The following is a 9,445-nucleotide window of genomic DNA, read 5'->3' as shown; positions in this document are numbered from 1 at the left end:
GATATTTTTCTTCTTTCAACTCATGTTCAGTGCAGCAAATTGCACACACTGCTTACCGCCAAGTAAACCACCACAGCAGCAAGTAAAACCGACAGCAAAAAAGACATAAATCGAAAAAGGAAAAAAATACATTCAAAGCTGGATTATGGTTGTGTTTTTAAAAAAATCTACAATAAAGACCAATAAATTGGCAAACCACACACCTTGATTTTTAGCCCCGTTTACGACCCGTGCACATTCGCAATGTGCTTTTGTTTGCGACTCGTACGTTTTTGTTTTTTTTTTTGCACCAACCACTGGTGGCTATTTATTTGCACGCTTTTACACGGAGGGCCCCTGGAGACTTTATGGGGTTTTTGTTAAGCTCCAGCGTCCAAAGCGTGCTCTGCTTCGGTGGGATGTTGTTCAGTTTTATGGTACAACTTTTCCGTACCATCATACCATCGTGGGGGTCGGAGGTGGTTAAGGCATGCCTTAGTTAACGTGCAGCAGGGAGGCCACGGGGTACGGTACACTGGATGCGGCAGAATGGATGTTGGGAGGTGTGAAAACAAAACTACAACCCCTAACAGAAGCTCATAAAATCACACGATCATTGCTTTGCTGGCAAAGAGGTACAGGGTATCTTGTCCAGGCTCGTCGTGCCCGCAGCAACAAGATCAAGACCGTAGTGCTTTACTTTTCCTCGCGGGCAGCCAACCAACCAACCAACCAAACAACCACGATGCGCCGGGGTCTCGATCGGCTAGCGAAGTTGTATAACAAACAGGCATCAGCTAATAAAACAAAAACTGCCCGGGCTGCGATATGGCCCCATCGCCGACCCAACGATGCCAAGCGATGGCAACGGTCACGTGGTGGTTCGATTAATGAATTGGGCACTATTACGGTTCCCTTTCCTTGCTTGCTTGGATGAGGTACTGGTTACGATTGTTTACACGTTGACTCATCGCATAGCCCACCCAAAGGGAGTTCAGCCAAGCCCAAACACGCGAGCCACGATGGATGGCAGCGGCGAGATTGTTAATCCATCATCCGTCAAGCGTTTTACAGCTTCTGCACCGGAAGCTTTCCACTGGGGGACAGTGATCGCTGCGTACCGGACGAACGTAGTACCGGTGGACATTGGTCGCGATTAGCTGACCTAGAAGTGTCCGTCTTAAGAAACGGTGGTGTAAAAGAAATACATTCCGTATTGCAAAGTGGTTCACTTCCTATCGGTACAATACTACACGTCGCATAATTTTCCCACCAATCCCCCGGTCACAAAACAATGGTTTGTACATACAAGAAAGATGGCAATGGAAAGCATCAGTGTCCGATTAAATTTCTACAGGAAGCTTGGCATCGGCTCAAATCAGGACGCGCTAGTTGGGTTGGCAAATTAAGCGAACGATAATGTGACGAAAAGATTGCGAAAAGAATAATCAGCCAAGTGCTGCTGTGGGCTTGTCGGTACTTTCTTACCATTCACGGAGAATGCGGAGAAGATGGCGTTTCTTCGCACAATGTGAAAGATGTTAAGTGGGGTTGGTTAAAATTAATTATGAAAAATATGTGTCAACATGATGTATACCGTCAGACAACTTTGAAAAGTAAATAGATTGTATAGTTTAGGATTATTCAATATGTACAAAGGGTGCATCCATAACTTACGTAACATTCAATATCAAGGAGGATCAAGAGATACGTCAAACCGATAAAGTTAACAAAGAGTAACAAAGTTAGTAAGCATTAAGCGATACATGTTGTTACGTATTCTATGGATTTTTCATCTCATCTCTCTACTAATGCCGCCCAACGCTCAACTGTCTCAACACAATCTTAGGCTTTATTGGTAATAAAGGTAAAATAATGTTTTGACCACAGTCCGAACCAATTCGAGCGTATAATGCAGCTGCACTTTCGCTCTGCCCGGCACTGCTGTAAACTGCCCGATAAGCGACCGGAGATAGCACGGTGAATCGTGGCATAATTTGCTCGTTTGTCACATGTTGTGCGATGCACTTTACAGTGCATGTCTTCGGTTTTATCGGAAATCGTGTGACCTTCCATGTTTCCTTTCATACACACACACACACACGCAAACGCAAGAAGGACCGAAAAAAGCACACTCGACAAACCCTTCAATGTACGTAAGAGATCCGCCGCCGTCGTCGTCGTCGTCGGTCCGCACAGTTTTGCCGGCGGCCTAAATTAAATTATTATATTTAAATGCGTTTATAAATAAATTTTACACTTCAACTCGTTCATTCGTCGCGGTCAGCGTGCACGCGGAAGTATGTGTAAAAAGTGAAATAAATATTTATCGGCCTCGCTGTTCCTCTCTTTCCCGTTTTGCGAGACCATCTTTCCGCGTCATGTCTTCGTGTGCGCCGGTTGTGGTTTGCCGCTCGAGCTAGCGTGCCCTCGCCTTGTTGCCGTGTTTAATCACACCACCCGTACCCGGTGCACAGCACACCATCGTCTTAAGTAGTTGATTGCGGTGCAGCCTTTAAGCAGGGTTCGATTCCAAACACAGACATGCATCGAGTCTAACAAATGGCAGTGTAATGTAACCTGTGAGGTATCGATTGCCCAAAACGAACCAAACCGCAACCAGTGGCAGTGGCAGCGGCAAAGTAAGGAGATTCCGATCCCGGTCGGTGCCGGCACACGGGGCCACAATTACTTTCGGTCAACATAATTGGCATATTGGTACTTGCGCCGGATGCGAAGAAGCTCCCGTGTATGCGGTGCGGTGGTGACTGTTTGACAGTTGGTTTTCATATCTATACTGTTTTTTGTGCTTTTTGACTCTCTCTCTCTCTCTCTCTCTCTCTCTCTCTCTCTCACGCACACACTCGCCATATTTCAGTGCTTTTAAATTTAACGATCTCTTTGACACCTCGAGGCTCAATTTATCTCCCGCCGCACCCGGCCAAGCTACCGCAAATTAATAACGCAAATGAGCGAGCGTATCGAGCGTTCGAGGAATATGCAACCTTCGGTGGCCATCCTCAGGGGCCGATGGCATGTCGATGTAGTGTGTGTGTGTGTGTGCGTCTGTTTCGAGCACCAGATTGCGTTCAGTAACGCGATCGCTGTCGGTACAACAGATGGAGTGTGGAGGATCGGCCTGTTTTGTCCCTCTTTGATCGACCATCAAGGTGCATAATGCGAGGGCTAATGTGCGGTGTAAGCGGCTTACGACGTCAACGGTCTGTTTGTTTGCGTCCGACAGCAAATGATGTTGTCAACGAGAGTTTATTTTGCTTCCGAATGGGGCAGCTTAACAGCGCTTTATAAATCGGTAGTTTCGGAAGTGGTGCATCATGTTTTAAATCCCACTTTATTTACGTGCGATTTACTTACGATGAGCCAGAAAATGCATTTTATTTTGATTTTCCTCTTCCTTTTAGAGGGAGGGAGGCGAAATTAAATAGAGCTTAATATTAAAAAAAGAGCTTTCGCTGACATCGCTTTGATCTGGCAATTAACAATTTGCTAATACTACCAGCACAGCACTGATTTGCTTCCAAGAATAAACTTAAGCAAAGCAAAAACCCATTAGCACCGGCTGAGGCTGCATAATTACATACACCAAACAAAAACAAAGCCATAAACTGGACGCACGTATTGCATTGCTTACCTTTCTTATCAACAAACCACAAACTCATTGCTAATTCATGGAGAGCAACGTTTAGAAGGAATCGTCGGCGCCCGCGGCAGTACATAGTTGTATGTAAAGCCGAAACCTAAGCACAGCAACAAATCGAAATGCAAACACAAACGCACGAGCACGCACACACGCAACCCGCAAGCTCCACCTTCAAATCGTGTGCCGAAATCGAGTTTTCCAACTGGTTCACCCCCATTTGAGAGAAACAATGTGTGTGTGTGAGAGAGAGAGAGAGAGAGAGCTCTAACGCACAGAGAGTGTGTAGTAAAATCAGGTGGAGCTTAGAATACGTCCCCTTCATTTGAAAGTGTGTTAGAATGTATGTAGCATGCACGGTGAGAGTGTGTATGTATGATCCACGATCCGTTGCCCACACTTCTAAGCATAGTAACGGATATCCTTTTCTGCCCTCCTTTCATGGGGAGACATTCCATTCCTTTGAAGTTGGTATGCTACTATATTTACGATTTTATTTACGATTATGTGTTCCTTTGTATGACTGCTTTTTGCCAGCACTGGTCGGACAGCAGCAGCAGAAGCAAATACATTTATGGTAGAAATTATTTAAAAGGAAGAAAACAGAAAATAATTGACTTCTGTTTTCAGTTCGATAACCGGCCATCGGAACCGTCCGGCCAGTGTGTTCCCCGTTTGGATGTTGAACGGGGATAATTGATTTAATTGATGTTTTTGTTTCTGTGAGTTCTGTTTGCCGTTAGACGACAGCAAGCTTTGGCAAACATTTGGACTGAAAAGGGCAGTGCAGTGCGCAATTGTTTAGCAAATATATTGTACTCTTTATTTAATGGCTTTGTGTTTGGCTATAAAAGGTACAATTTAAACCAGAAGTGTACACTCATTAATGTAGTACTATTATTGTTTATTAAATTCACATACAATATTATGTCTTGTTGTAAAAGTATTAGCGAAGCATGGGCAAATGAACGTTTGTAAAAATGATAATAATGTTATTTCAGACAAATATATAAATAACGCTTTAAATATTTTCAACCATTGCTATATCTTTTAATTCAATATTGTATGCAAACAGGACAATCCCTATACATATTTTTCTAGTCTTCGTGATGTATTAGAAAAGTAGCAGTAATAGAATATAAAAAGGAGCAAAACAATGTAACGAAACATAAATAAACCTTCAGTGAATTATTTTAAGAACTGTAATTACTTAGAATTTGCTTCCGCAATCCTGGTTTGTTATAGGTTATAGACTTTCCCTTAATTATTATCAGTACCATAGAAGGCATTATTCAAGCAAAGGTTGTTAAGTTATCTAAAAGTTCTTACAATTTGCCATAAGACTAATGGCAGCTGTTTTAACGGTTCACTGTTTAGGTATAGGTATCTTCTTTGCGTTGTTGGCGGTATAGACATTTGTGCTCTAGTGCTCGCAATGAAAATGTGTCAAAATCTTTCAAAATAGTTCTAATCAACACTAAATAATCGGCAACCCGTTAATTTTGATGGTAGTCTCGGCTTCTACAAAGCCAGATGGTGGGTTTGGTCCATCTGGATCGTTCTCCCGAAGCAAGGACTAACAAGGACGATGAGAAAGAAGAGGAGGAATCACGTCGAACAAGTATTTTATAGCATTGTGAGATAATACATGCCGTTATCTAAGAACGGCCGAAATGTGAAATGGAGCACTACATTTATTTTGGAGTTAAGCTTCACTAGTACAAGAACATACTTAATTCGGTAAATAGTACGTACAGCAATTGCAATCTCGTAAGCTTCCAAACCGCTAATACATTACAAACCTCAACCTATCGCTGAAAAATAACAGGTTTAGAGCTAATACACACAATCCTGCGAGGATTTGGGGAAATGGTATCAAAGACATTGGATTAATATCATACACAATAGCAATTGGCACATCAAACGTGACCAAATGCCGAAGCAGACAAACACTGTTATCGATATTTGTGTTAGCCATCTAGAAATTAAAATTACAGCTTTCATCCCACCTTCAACCATAACCCACAAACATCGTCTTCCTTCACATGGCACTATCTCCTGCCCCCTGTGCTACTGTTTCGGCTACCGTGGCTAACAAAACCACCGGCCATGCTATTCCTTCGCGCAACAGTGCGTTAAATAAGTAGTTCCCCCGCTCCCACTTATCTGGGCGCTTGTCTGCACCGCGGAAAACCGGCCGCACTGTGTAATCGACATGCAAATCGTTCGGCGGCCGGGTCGGCGTAGCTTCCAACGTTCCGTCTTCGACCAATCGGTAGCGGCCGTCGAGAGGCAACTAGGCAAACGAATGAAGCAGCACCGTAAATTACTAGTTGGTCCGGCCGCACTTGCCAACACGCCAATCCAGCGCGGTGCCCAAATAGAGTCGCCACCGCAACAGCAACAACAAAAAAGCCCGTTGACGTTTCAATCTGCCCGAACCTAGCCTAGTATGACAGGTATCTAATTTGCATCCCATCACGGCCATCGACCGTGGCGAGTGCCGAGAGCGTGTACGTTACTGCGTTCCTGCACTTGAGTGTGCAACTAAGCGGACTGACGCCGCCATTCCGATCGAGATGCGATGCGATAAGCGGATCGGAAAGGGGGAGCTGCCAGCGGACATCGTTGCTCCGGCCGCTTGGTCTGGTATTTCCGTTGATGGTAAAAGTCTGACCCGTGCGCCATTTTTTCGACAAAGTATGTAAGTCATCGGCAGCAGTAGACCCCACTGCCCGTCATGTCCCCCCCCCCCCCATTCTACCTACCAACCGGACATCAAAGGAACACCGGCGATGGTGCCCGACCATTCCGCCAAACGAGCAGGGCGAAAACCAATATTGATTTCAGGCATTCTTTTCCAAGAATCGCGCGCTGATAGTGCGGACCGTGATGGCGAACGTTAGAGGGCCGCGCGCGTGCAGATGAATTGGGTGTCCGCGGTAACATTCCGGCATCGGGCAGATGAGGGCGGAGAAGGGGGGGAGGATAAAGGATATAAAAATAAACATACCGCTCGATCGGCACGGTACGATCGGGCGAAGCGAAGGCAAAGAAGCTCCAAAACAGCTTCCCCGGTCCCCGGTAAAAGATGAGTTGACAACCGGCATGAACAAACAAAGCATAAATAATAACAAAAGTATTAAGGATCGGACAGGGCGGGGGTTGTGAAGTCGATCGGAATCAAAGCCTTCGATCCCGCACCCTTTCTCCCCAAGCTTGATCGCCTGTCCCGGACGCCAACCTGTTTCGTCTGTTCTTTAGTGCGATCGAGAGGGCACTTTGGTCCCTCCCCCCTCTCCGTTCTGAACAGTTAATAAGCCGGTGGTATCATGGGGACATGGCAGTGGCGCACAAAAACACACACACACACCAACCGAAAACCAGTTATGCTGATTGCTTGCGCAGCCAGCCTTTTTTGTCGGCCGCCGCCGACGTGCCGCGTAAACGGCAAATTATTATAATCTTATAATTTATTTTAATAATTTTATTACATTTTTATTCCGATTTGAACGACGGCGTTTCGGCGTGTTTGTTCCTGTCATCTTTTTGCTTTACGGACCGGACAAGAAGCCGCTTACCAGGGTGACTGTGTGCAGTTCAGGGGTTTGTTGTGTTGTTTTATTCCGATTTTTGGGAAGGTTATTCTGTCCACGAAAAGCATGAAGATGATGATTTAAAAAAAAGTTAACAAAAACCCCAGAGAACATAAAAACACACAGATTGACATTCTTTAAACATGATGCCATAAACTGTCTTTGGTGCGGGAGAGGAGTACAATAACGATTTGGGGGAAAATAAACCTCCCGATGGTGAAAGAACACGTTGACGGAGCGATTGCTTTCCGCTTTGTTTGCGCTATTGTTGGCCAACGCGACCGGTTGGACATTCGTTTGACAGCCTTTTGTGGCATCGGCTCCTTATTAGCCGTCCCCAGAAGTAAACGCTTTCGCCACGACCATCAGAATGATGCGGGCGTTTGTTGACAGATCATATACACAGCAGGGAAAGGGAGATAAGAATATGAGTACAGCAACAACATGGAACATAATTTAGTAATTATGTAGCATTATTAATTGCCTATTATGGTTCCATTTTTCCGTCACTTTGTGGCTTCTTGGCTGCGTACAGTACACGTTCATTTATTTTTTTCTACGCTATTTTTACAAGCAACCACCACAAGCACAACGCTTACAGTTGGGCTTAACAGCACAAAAAAAAGCTAAAAGGGACAACGGAGTTCGTTCGAGGGTGAATTACATCCCTATTTGCTTCCATCCAGCTCTTGACGAGTGCTTAGAACGAGAGGGTATCCTTCTTGTGATGTTCTTCAACTCTTGACTTTCGGCTTCTGGTTTTTTTTTCCTTCTTTTGTGCTTCTTAAAACGGCACACCGAACTGCTAATCTTCTACCATTTAGGGAAAAATGAACCATCCACACACACACACACATACACGGTCACAGAAGGGCCACCGAGTGATATCTATAATCGATTACAATTTAATAGACTATCATCATCGTCAACTGTTATTACTTCATTCCGTGCAATCCGGGCGACGCTCATCCCTTGGTCGCTTCCTTCCCTCCCGAGCGTGTTGCGTGCTAGCGTGCCGTTTTGACGATTTTGTAAACACGTTTTTTGAGGAAAAAATAATATATGTATTATAGTGTTGCGGTTTGCGCCCTGCGCACATAGCTGGCCAGGTTTGGAGGATGGATGGAAAAGCGCTGCCCTTGTACCTCTCCCCTGTAGTCCTTACCGTTTACCAGGGTCCGGTAAACACAATGTTGTAAAGAATGCTATTTTAAAGGCGGCCTACGTAAAGTGGCATTCCATCGGGGCTAATTCCCGATTCTACAAGCATGCAAAGTCGGTTCAACTTTGCATCACAATTACGAAGATGCGATAGAAATCTTACGAGCTATAATATTAGTTTCGATTCCATTAAAACAAAAAATACAACTTTAATTACTCACATTGCTTCGCTTCGCAAGGTTCGGCTCTCGTTCGGCTAATTAGGGATTAAATACCAGCAGCAACAACACCGGCGTAATCCTGGCAAAGAAACAAAAACAACGACGTCAATATTGATATTCTTTGGGACCCGTTTCAGCTGATCCGAGCGGCACAAATCCGAACGATCGTCACTAATGAAAATGGCACGTAAACCGTCATCCTAAGCCTGTGCCCGTACGTGCGTGCATGCGTGCCCGTGTTGCTGTGCTGTGGGGATGGAAAGGCCGGCCAATGCGCCGCCAATTCGATCGTACACGGTGCCTGCGTTTGGGATAAAGTTAGATCATCTCCCGGGCCGCGTGCGAACCGTTCGAACTAGCCCATAAACAGTGGGATTATGTACAGAATACAACGATGTGGCTGATCATCACCGTGAGCGGACTAACTCTATTAACCTTTTCCGGACAAACCATTTCCACCCGTTCCTTCGGATGATGGTTTTTGGGAGGTCTAAGCGCAAAAAAGAAAAGCGGGGGCGAGCGATAAACGCTCGCAACATTAAAGCAAACAAATTGTCAGCAAAACAAGCACCACAAGGAAGGATTATGGTAGGGGCACCAGGAACACCCTCCCCATGCCCCCGGCACAAATAGAGACCGTGCAGAAATGCAACTCAAACATTGTACTACCGGTTTGGTGAACGGTGCTGTGTTGTTTCGCTTTTCAATTCCCCACCAATATGTACCGCCATCTCAGCACATCGTAAACTCGCCAACACACACACACACACACGTCCTTTCCGCCAGGGTAAATAAAGTTGACTACATTATTGTGCCGTAAATATCGATAA

Source organism: Anopheles gambiae, chromosome 2 (assembly GCF_943734735.2).
Source record: "Anopheles gambiae chromosome 2, idAnoGambNW_F1_1, whole genome shotgun sequence".
Classification (NCBI taxonomy): Eukaryota; Metazoa; Arthropoda; class Insecta; order Diptera; family Culicidae; genus Anopheles; species Anopheles gambiae.
This window is presented reverse-complemented; position numbering follows the sequence as displayed.